At 40.1% G+C, this 10,585-nt stretch overlaps 1 protein-coding gene across 1 annotated transcript in view; it reads left to right on the top strand.

Annotated features, from left to right (window-relative positions):
• The first annotated feature begins 8,646 nt into the window (after positions 1–8,646).
• The window catches only part of slc4a5a (solute carrier family 4 member 5a), a 62,765-nt gene continuing 60,826 nt past the window's right edge, over positions 8,647–10,585 (top strand). Inside the window, exon 1 of the mRNA XM_072433686.1 lies at positions 8,647–8,793. The gene's annotated coding sequence lies outside the window, so the exon portion shown is untranslated. The remainder of the gene's footprint in view (positions 8,794–10,585) is intronic.

Below are 10,585 nucleotides of genomic sequence, written 5' to 3'. Positions count from 1 at the left end.
AACCTGTAAATATATTATTTACGTGCACGCATTTAAGAGGATCTAATAGAAATGATTTTTATTTTATAGACAAGAGATACCTGGAGGTGTTTCATTTCAAACCGTTATCTGTCGACCTGGTGTCTGTTGTGAAAACCCCAAATAGAATATTGTCTTAATTCTAGTGACATAGTGTACAGTACCAGGGCAGAATCTCCTTAAAGGTTCTTGTACGTTAAACTTGAGTTTGTTATAATGCTTAATGTTTTTTTTTTTTTAAACATGTCTACCAGCTTTTAGTTCTTATTGACACACATCTTTAGTGGATTACTTTTGGATCGACAAAAGTTTTTAAATCAAATACTAATCAATACCAAAACTAGTATCGAAACAAGATACTCATTTGAAAAAGTACTGATACTTAACAGTTTTTTGGTATTCATGGATTTCAGCTTCCTATAATATGCAATATTTTGAGGACTTTTTCAAAAGATCTAATATTTGGTTCTGGATTATAAATTCCTATGGCAACCGTCCTAATTCCTCGGGATATAAGAAGGGTTGTAAAGAAAGTACTGTTATTTTGTGTTATTTGTTGTTTACAATAGTGTTTTTTACATCATTGTGGTATTGAAATCGCTATTGAGCCTATTTGGTTGAAACAAAATCGGGTTTGAAAGGTTAGTATCGTAACAACACTAGATTACTTACTACTACAGGGAGTTATTTAAATGTCTGAATAATACATAACCTCCGCCTCTACCACCTTCATGCGCAGATGCAAATGACCAAACGAGCACTTCTGTTTCAGAGGTGACATCCTCTCCTTCACTGTCGGCTTTTTTCTGCCCCTGATGGCCATTGTTCGGATGAGAAATAATTACTTAAAGAGGCTGGATACGTCAGCCGGTTGGCCTGAGGACAGGATGTGCGCACACCGACAGACAAGCCACGATTATGATCAGACAAGCACTACAGAGACACACTGAGCCACTATTCACTATTAGGATCAGAGACAGGGATAATAATAGGCTATTTTCAGGATTGTTGCAAAAGCTCACATTATAGCCCCTCTTGTACATCATAAAGTCCACTACAAAACAGCTGTATGCCAAAAAGTAAATGCATCTATTTTGATCATTATTTTTCTATAGGATGTGAAAAGAGAGAAAACAAGGGCAATATTGCAAGTGGAAAGATGGACATTAAAAGTCATAGTTATGCAGCATAAGGAGCATTTTTGGTCAGAACAGGTCAGATATACAATATAAATGGTTCATCACAATAAAACAATATATAGTAGTTGTGGATTCAACTATTATAATTCCATGTAAAGACTGAGCTGAGCAGCATTGTTTTTAGTCCATATTTAATGTTTATAGTCCAAATTATGGGCAGATTCAACTACGGTCTGTAAGCGGGGCACACCCAGGACAGATTCAGTTTAGAGATCGCCTTATACTTCTTGACTAAAGGCAATGGAAATGTTTTATAAACCTTCAAATCTTTGGGAAAGGAACGGTCAGCCAAAATAGAGCAGAAAATCTCTCCTTTATAATCTTGGCATATCGGGCCCTCTGGGATCCCTTTGCCCTGGGGCCTATTGACACTTAAGACGGCCCTGCCACGGAAACTTACAGGCCAAACCGGAAAATTGTCATTATTTTGTGTCCCTCTTTACCCCCTGACCCACTGTCAAGAATGAACCAGACATCATTTGCTTTCAAGTGAACACAGTTATGTTTAGACAATTGTGATGTCTGAAAATGGCTTATTAACATGCTGAAAGCACTCTAAAGGTTTGAACCTTGGGAAAAGTTTGTCTTTGTAAGAATTTCATTGTTCACAAGCACATTTGAGGTTAGAAGTGCAGTATATTTGAAAATGTGCTGTAAAAGTGACTAAAATGATATAACCATCTATATAAGAGACGTCAAGAAAAGCACTGTGTGTTGTGTAGGGAGTTTTCTTCATCAGTTCGCTGGCTGTAGCTTCACACAGTCACATGTCGTGACTCGTGAGGGCATTTATAGTTTTTAAAAATTGTGACACTTGTTCCGATTTTTTTGTGGATTTGCAACGAAAACACCAGTCTTATTACTCACCAGACTTGGTCAAAGTACTGCATTTCATGACATGAGTAAAATTACAAATACACCTTGTCAAATATAACTCCAGTAATACAAGTAGCTCAGTAAAACGTTTACTTAAGTGAAAGTACTGATGTATTTACTGGTGCGCTCCTCACAGCATCACCAGAGCCTTCAGCCCCATCCATCCGTGGCAAGTTGCCAGGCAGCGAGGCGAGACATCCTGGATCATCTACACAAATCTCTCCAGGAGCTTTTAAAACCACTCAGCCGTTTCTAACCTCTGTCTCTTCTGCTCCTCCAGCTTTGGCTTGGTGTGGTCTGTATTCATTTGTCAAGTCAAGCATAATGAGCAAACAATGGCTTTAAGTCTTCTAGCTTTTCAATTCAATTTCAATTCACTTTATTTTGGTGAAGTCTGAAATCACAACAGCAGCTGCCTCGAAGGGCGACAGTGATGAAATGAGCAGATTCATTTGTAGATAGACTGGGGAGCCAGAACCACTCAGGAGGAGAGAGGGTGGTTCATCCAGGCGAATGAAGAGCCGTTCATCTGGAGTAGAGACCGTTCCTCAAGGCAAATGAAGAGCTGTTCATCTGGAGTAGACACCGTTCCTCAAGGCAAATGAAGAGCCGTTCATCTGGAGTAGAGACCGTTCCTCAAGGCAAATGAAGAGCCGTTCATCTGGAGTAGAGACCGTTCCTCAAGGCAAATGAAGAGCCGTTCATCTGGAGTAGAGACCGTTCCTCAAGGCAAATGAAGAGCCATTCATCTGGAGTCGAGACCGTTCCTCAAGGCAAATGAAGAGCTGTTCATCTGGAGTAGAGACCGTTCCTCAAGGCAAATGAAGAGCTGTTCATCTGGAGTAGAGACCGTTCCTCAAGGCAAATGAAGAGCTGTTCATCTGGAGTAGAGACTGTTCCTCCAGGCAAATGAAGAGCCGTTCATCTGGAGTAGAGACTGTTCCTCAAGGCAAATGAAGAGCCATTCATCTGGAGTAGAGACTGTTCCTCAAGGCAAATGACGAGCCGTTCATCTGGAGTAGAGACTGTTCCTCCAGGCGAATGAAGAGCCGTTCATCTGGAGTAGAGACCGTTCCTCCAGGCAAATGAAGAGCCGTTCATCTGGAGTAGAGACCGTTCCTCCAGGCAAATGAAGAGCCGTTCATCTGGAGTAGAGACCGTTCCTCCAGGCGAATGAAGAGCCGTTCATCTGGAGAAGAGACTGTTCCTCCAGGCGAATGAAGAGCCGTTCATCTGGAGTAGAGACTGTTCCTCCAGGCGAATGAAGGGCCGTTCATCTGGAGTAGAGACTGTTCCTCAAGGCAAATGAAGAGCCGTTCATCTGGAGTAGAGACTGTTCCTCAAGGCAAAAGAAGAGCCGTTCATCTGGAGTAGAGACTGTTCCTCCAGGCGAATGAAGGGCCGTTCATCTGGAGTAGAGACTGTTCCTCAAGGCAAATGAAGAGCCGTTCATCTGGAGTAGAGACTGTTCCTCAAGGCAAAAGAAGAGCCGTTCATCTGGAGTAGAGACTGTTCCTCAAGGCAAAAGAAGAGCCGTTCATCTGGAGAAGAGACTGTTCCTCCAGGCGAATGAAGAGCCGTTCATCTGGTGTAGAGACTGTTCCTCCAGGCAAATGAAGAGCCGTTCATCTGGAGTAGAGACTGTTCCTCCAGGCAAATGAAGAGCTGTTCATCTGGAGTAGAGACGGTTTCTCCAGGCAAATGAAGAGCTGTTCATCTGGAGTAGAGACCGTTCCTCAAGGCAAATGAAGAGCCGTTCATCTGGAGTAGAGACCGTTCCTCCAGGCAAATGAAGAGCCGTTCATCTGGAGTAGAGACTGTTCCTCCAGGCGAATGAAGAGCCGTTCATCTGGAGTAGAGACCGTTCCTCCAGGCAAATGAAGAGCCGTTCATCTGGAGTAGAGACTGTTCCTCCAGGCGAATGAAGAGCCGTTCATCTGGAGTAGAGACCGTTCCTCCAGGCAAATGAAGAGCCGTTCATCTGAAGAAGAGACTGTTCCTCAAGGCAAAAAAAGAGCATCCAGATCAACAGGTCAGCATCAGCGGTGCCTGAAGCAGCACGACTCCCGAGAGTGGAAGAAGGAGACAAACATGTGAACAGCAATGGACAGACACAGATTAAATTAAATATTGTTGACAGGAAAAGTAGTCAATAGCAGAGGATAGTGCAAAAGCTGCCTTACTTCCCCAGCAGAGTTGCTCCTAGGGCAGCGCAGATAAAACAGTAGGTTTTTAGTTCTGTTCCTAACTGGCCTGACCATAAGCCTTTTTACCAAAGACAGAGATGTGTGAGAAATAATTAACTAAAATACAATTCAATATGACTCAAATCCTCCTAAACTGAATTAAAATATGTTCTAAGAGATTTTTTTCATCAACCTCTGCACTGGGTGTTAATTAGTCATTGCAGCGCACTGTTGTATTGCAGTAAATGTAAAGGTTGAGTCATTTGCTCACATGATCCATCCAACAGAGGCCCATAAGGATGCATAATATATTGTAATATTGTGTCCATGTTCTATTCGATGATGTTATTATCTCAGATGGAGGTCTGTTTTTGAAACAAATATTCAAACTCACAATACAAAGGCCTTGAACCTTATCATATTCATTTTGGATTAGCACCACAAATCAACAATATAATCTAAAAAATGCAGCTCTAATCAGTGGTATTTAAATGAGGAACACTGATATGAATTGCTATATTTGCAGTAGTACGTTAAAAGTACTTAGAGTAGTATTACAGAATTACAGAAGGGATGTCCTTATTGCTGGGACCAATATGCATGTAGGTAAAGTTGGTTTAATGCTGCTTATGTCGTATTAAAGATTCAGTGAGAAGCAGCGTTTATTGTCTCCTGAGCTCAAATTGGTACTGCCCACAGGGGAGGAGTTACAGCTGGAGCAGTACCTGGAGTAGCAGTGAAGTACCTCATTAGCAATTGACTGGTTGGATTTCTGCCAAGGTGATGAAATTGCACTGCAGTACTCTTGAGAGGCTGTATCTCAGGCCCACAGTTCTATTCAAGAAGGGGATTTCTTTCTTCACAAACCTCCTCCTACTTTAACATCATCCATTGTCCCAGCTTAAAGTTTTAACTTCACCGTCCTCAAAAGAGTGATTAGAAGCTTTTAGATGACGATGAACAACAAATTGCAAACCAGAGGACGAGCGCCTTCTATCTAGATACGATCTTTGTGCAGTTGTTGTTTAGGGATCGTCTCAAAATAGGTTGAAGCTTAATTCAATTCAATTCAATTCAATTTATTTTTGTAAGGCCCAAAATCACAACAACAGTTGCCTCTGAGGGCCACAGGGAGAAATGAATCAACAATGTCTGTGGTGGCGATGAAGTCAGACAATGTCTGTGGTGGCGATGAAGTCAGACAGTCCTCTGTCCTTAGACTCTCCTTCTCGGCCAGGAAAAACTACAAAAAAGAAAAAAAAAATTCCGTCTCTCTCTGGACCCCCTCCCCCCCTCAAAAGACTAAAAAAAGAAATGTCTGGCTTCACATATAATTGTACGTGTTGATAAAACGATAGTAGCTTGATAGACCCTGCTCACCTCTAGTCCCTGAACATCCTTTGGTAAGTTTATCAGTAGAAGTTATGAACTCTCCAAATAATGTCACCTGTCGCACATGTTTGTTTACTCAATCCACATGGTCCAGGGGCCCTAGGGGCCCAAGGGGCCCTATGGCACATCCCATTCAACCCAAACTGTGAGATGACCACATTGAGATAGTCTCAAGAGGATGAGAGAGTGAGAAACTTGTCAAAACCTGTAAATGTCAATTGCCTGAGTTTAGACCTTACCTTACCTTTCACCCGCCGCCCCCGAAAAATATTACCTCTTTTCATATTCAACTCATTTTGAGACAATCCCTTAGTTTTGCCAATGTAACTTCTATTCTGCGATGAGTTCACTACGTTATTCTGTTTTTCTGTAGCCTAAGCATTTTGCCCTTGGGATGAACCAGTTTCTGTCTTAATATGTTGGGCTTTTTAGGTAAACCGGAATGTCATGCCATGTCTAAAAGTTTGTAGTTTGATTCTATTGGATATGATGTATTTTAAAGCGGCGTTTAAAGGTTTAAAGGAGTCATACAACAAGTAATCAACGCTGCACATCTTACACCATTACAAATCAAAAGTATGGGTCAACTCAAGTGTATGCTGTATCATGTCAATCCATTTGCGCAAACAGCCCTCCTTAAGTAACATTTCCCTTTAGCATTAGCCCAGATGAACGTCCCCATAACTGTCCTCTACCTTTATCGAATTACCCTGGCATCGGTATGCTTACAGAGGCTGCCTTCTGCACTCAATTTCACACTGAACGCTTCATGCACTTCTGCTTTAAAGATAGATTTTATAGTAGAAGATGATGATGCCACACAATGCTTTGGCACACATGGTTTGGCTTTTGAATATGGAATAATGTTACTGAAGTATCATAAGACATAGCCTCTTTATGCCCAGCTCATCGCATCAGCCCATTTTGAGTTGTCTACACTTATACAATAATGGAGAGGTGGAAATAGTTTTGGGGTGAATTCTAGTGTCAATAGTTCTGCGCAGGCTATGTTTATTTTGTGTGCCCTTTAACTAGTTTTCCCCCTCCATCCAAAAGTGAATTGAAAAAGTGACTTGATAAATTGGTCCAATTTACTTCATGTCTCTTTGAGCGAGCTCTGATCCATGATTGCACTAGTTTGTTTCGCTTCAGGAAGCAAAAAGAAACAATTCTCCAGGAAATCATAGTGAAAGGAGAAAAAGTAGCCATAGAAAGGTAGGCAAATGCAAAAATAATTATGGTATGTAAGGCAAGGCAAGGCAAACCTATTTGTAGAGCACAATTCATACACAAGGCAATTCAAAACAGGAAGAAAAATGCATTCAAATCACAAAGACATGACAGAAGAGAAGAGAAGAGTGCAAATAGAACTCTTTCAGTCATATACACAGCTAAACAAAACTGTTTTCAATCTGGTGTCTAATTCATTGATTAAATAACTTGCATAATTGCTATTTTTTTGTATCATGGCATTGGTGGGCCACTTTAAACAAAAAGGGGGAAAGCATAAAACTAGAGCTAACAAACATGCAGAGCTGTTTCAATTCTGATTCTTATGTTGCCTTTATGTGCTATGGAAATAATTGTAAATACCACTTTACGAGTAGCAAACCTTTGACCTCTCACTGCAACAAAAAAGTCACAATCTTATGGCTTACACAAGTTGAACTCATAAAATAACATGTTGAATTGTTTGTTTTGCTCCCTGTAGGACCTTAGGATATTGTCTCTTGTTGTGACATTACTTTTTTATGCTGTATTCACATATATTTGGGCTGATAAAGTGAGTATTTATCATGTTTTATTTTGCTACAGCCACAAAAGCACTTGAACAGTGGAAAAGGATCATCTTTTCCAGAGCATATTCAGCAGCATTCCAGTACAAAACTGTTGATGTGTGAATTAAGTCATAAACCATGGGCTATCCAAAGTGTGCATGTTCTAGTGGGCAATTATATTTGTCTTTATAGAATAGTTCTGTCAGTTGATTATAAATGAATCAGAAAAACCCTTCTGGATAGAAACTATGGGATTAATCGAATGTGTGCACACATATAATAACATTTTTAAAAAGCAGTTTGTGGTGTTATGCTACATGTCATAAGGTCAATGATCGTGTACTACTGTGTATAGAGCATATCTACTGCTACATATCGATCACATTTTCATGAGGTTTGGTCTGCTGCAGGTCTGTGCACAGCTCAACGTGGACACAGTCATTCGATTGTTTCATGAGTTATTGACAAAACTGGTCATAGTTTATTTTTAGATGTTCATTAGTGAGATTGGATTACAGTTTAAAAGGTGGCGAGTTTAAACAAGGCAATTGACAAATGTGAGATGATTAAAATTGTGCTTCCAGAATTAGAATTAATAAAATTTTGGGTGTTTCTTAGACTAGATTAATTATACTGCCATGCCCTTTGGATTTGCTCTGTTATTACAGACTGGCTCATACGGGGTCGGAAAGTGAGTGCAAAGGACTAAAAAAACATGAAATGCAATAATTATACAACCGCAGATATTTGATAAAATTGTAGCCAGTGAATAACTTCATATTTCCATCTTTTTTTCCAACGTTTTAATGATCCTACTTTGTTATTTTACATTAAGAAAGAAGTAAATCAAATACAAGACAACTTTTCACAAAATTAACATAACAAACAAGCAAGATTATGTTTTATGGCAACAAATACTCAATACGCGATGCCCCTTTTGAACACACGCCTGCTACTTGCATGTACGTACTCAATTGAACCCCATTGATTTAAACAACAGAGGAACGATTCTTTACTGTACGCATCATAAACCCGCTCCCATGACTTCCTGTCGCGTTTTCCACCGGCCCATGCATTTTATCGACAGGGATTTTCTATCTGCACTTGCCGTCTATAACATGCTCTGACATAAGTTCCCCGCCTGGAGCCCGGGGGCCCCCAGTCCTACATTGGCCCGTATTGACCCGGTGGTGAGAGAGAGTCGAGCAGACGAGCTGAAATGCACAGACGAGTTGTTCTCTTTGCAGGATTTGGACGCGTTTCTGGCATGTTTTGGCTGAGGCCACGTCGCACCGAGCACAGGCCTTTTTCCTGGTTACGTTCTCCAGCTGCAAACTAATCCAGGTAGGCTGTTTTCTGCTGATGCCGATGTTGTTTGTGCTGTGCAAAACGTGCAAGAGTTAAGCCCGGCGAAATGCATTGTCTCTTCGTTCTCAAAAAGCTGCGCGTTTGCCAACTCCAAACTTGGATTTTTCACTTCAGCGACACAAAGTCAAGTTTATTGTTTAGTTTCTTCAAAAAAGGTTTATGCAAATTTAGTTCATCGTAGAGAAATGTTTTGGGTAAGAAGAGAGTAGAAATATGCACTTATGTAAGAGTAACATTACTTTCTAATATTATTTATCGAGTAGTGGCCCTGATAATTACTCAAGTAAGAGTAAAAAAAGTATTTGGAGAAGCTAATACTCGAGTACTGAGTAACAGCTAGGCAGTAAAATGTCACACACAAATACATATCTGAATGTAACTCACAGTGGGAAGAGGAACCAACACTTTTACTCTAAGTATTAAGAGTATTGTTACTTCAAACTGAATATTACTCAAGTGGGAGTATCAGTAAACTACCGTCTGTTTACTTATGTGTGAGAAATTTAGATGCATTTGAGGCCAACCTATTGAGAAATGATGAATTAAATATTATTCAAATTACAACTGGATTCAAGTGGTGACAATAGGACACAATTAACCTGTGATTATACCATTATATCATTAAAATAATCAACTGACCAGACGAGGAGCTGATGACGAGCAGCGTGTGTGAAGTTTGTGTTCTTTGGATTTTTGGGCTTTGCAAAGGTCGGATTAAACAAAAACAATTGCTCTGGTTTAGAGTCAGGATGTAATAATAACTGAAATATCGTGATTTATGAGCTTTTTTGCTTAAATGCATTGTTTTTCTGCAAGAACAACATCAAAAAACAAGGGAACTATACATAGATCCTTTGCTCAATTTCACTGAAGAAATAACTGTTATGTAGGAGTTAACAAGGGATTTTAAAAACCTCTTCCTGGAATAAATATCGTCCCGTGAAATTAATATTGTAATAATATTGTACTGAGAGATTTGCATTTTGTTACATCCTAGTTTAGAGCGTTCATCGTTCACACAGTATTATGGTGTAAACTAAATACAAAACCCACATTATAATGTAACGCTTTTGTGATGGCAGTGATATGATTATAATCTGCATTGATTTGATGTACGATGTTGAATCTGGCAGAATGTATTTGGAGTATTGCGTCATTAAAAAACAATTGTCAGTCAGTTTGTAACTCGGGCTTGTAAAAGTGTCTTATGGCTGAAGTATTTCATTCAAACGTGGACATTGTGCTCGTGCTGCTCAATTATTTAAAAGAATCATAAAGTCTGTGTCATCCCTCAGGCGTCCAGGTGTTTTTTTAAAGATTGAATATCTTTCATGTCTCATCCATGTAGCTTGAAGTATGAAAGTATTAATATATCTAGACAGTGATTTAACGGAAACCTGTCGGACTCATCACAAAACTTCAAGTCAGGGCCAAAAACTCATCTGTTTAAGCTTAAAATGTCCTTGATTTTTGCTTTTCTTGTCCTTCGTTCTGTATTGTAAAGCGTGTTAGAGTGTCCAAAACAGCGCTATATCAGTTTGATGTAGTATTATCATTGTTGTTACTATGATAAAGTTTTCTAGCACTTCTGATGTGCAAAAGGAGGGGGGGGATGGGGGGGTTATGGGTATGTAGGTGGGGCAGAGGATCGATCCTGCTCCAGCCTGCAACCTCCATCTGTGTAGTGAGTGTGAAGGGCACTGAAGTGACAGCACTAATTACAGCGGCAGGAAGCCCCACTCTGGACAGGGATACGCCGCCGTGTTCG

This window comes from Eucyclogobius newberryi, unplaced genomic scaffold (assembly GCF_026437365.1).
Source record: "Eucyclogobius newberryi isolate DKJ021-1_F unplaced genomic scaffold, fEucNew1.0.hap1 SCAF_6, whole genome shotgun sequence".
Lineage (NCBI taxonomy): Eukaryota > Metazoa > Chordata > Actinopteri > Gobiiformes > Gobiidae > Eucyclogobius > Eucyclogobius newberryi.
This window is presented reverse-complemented; position numbering and strand designations above follow the sequence as displayed.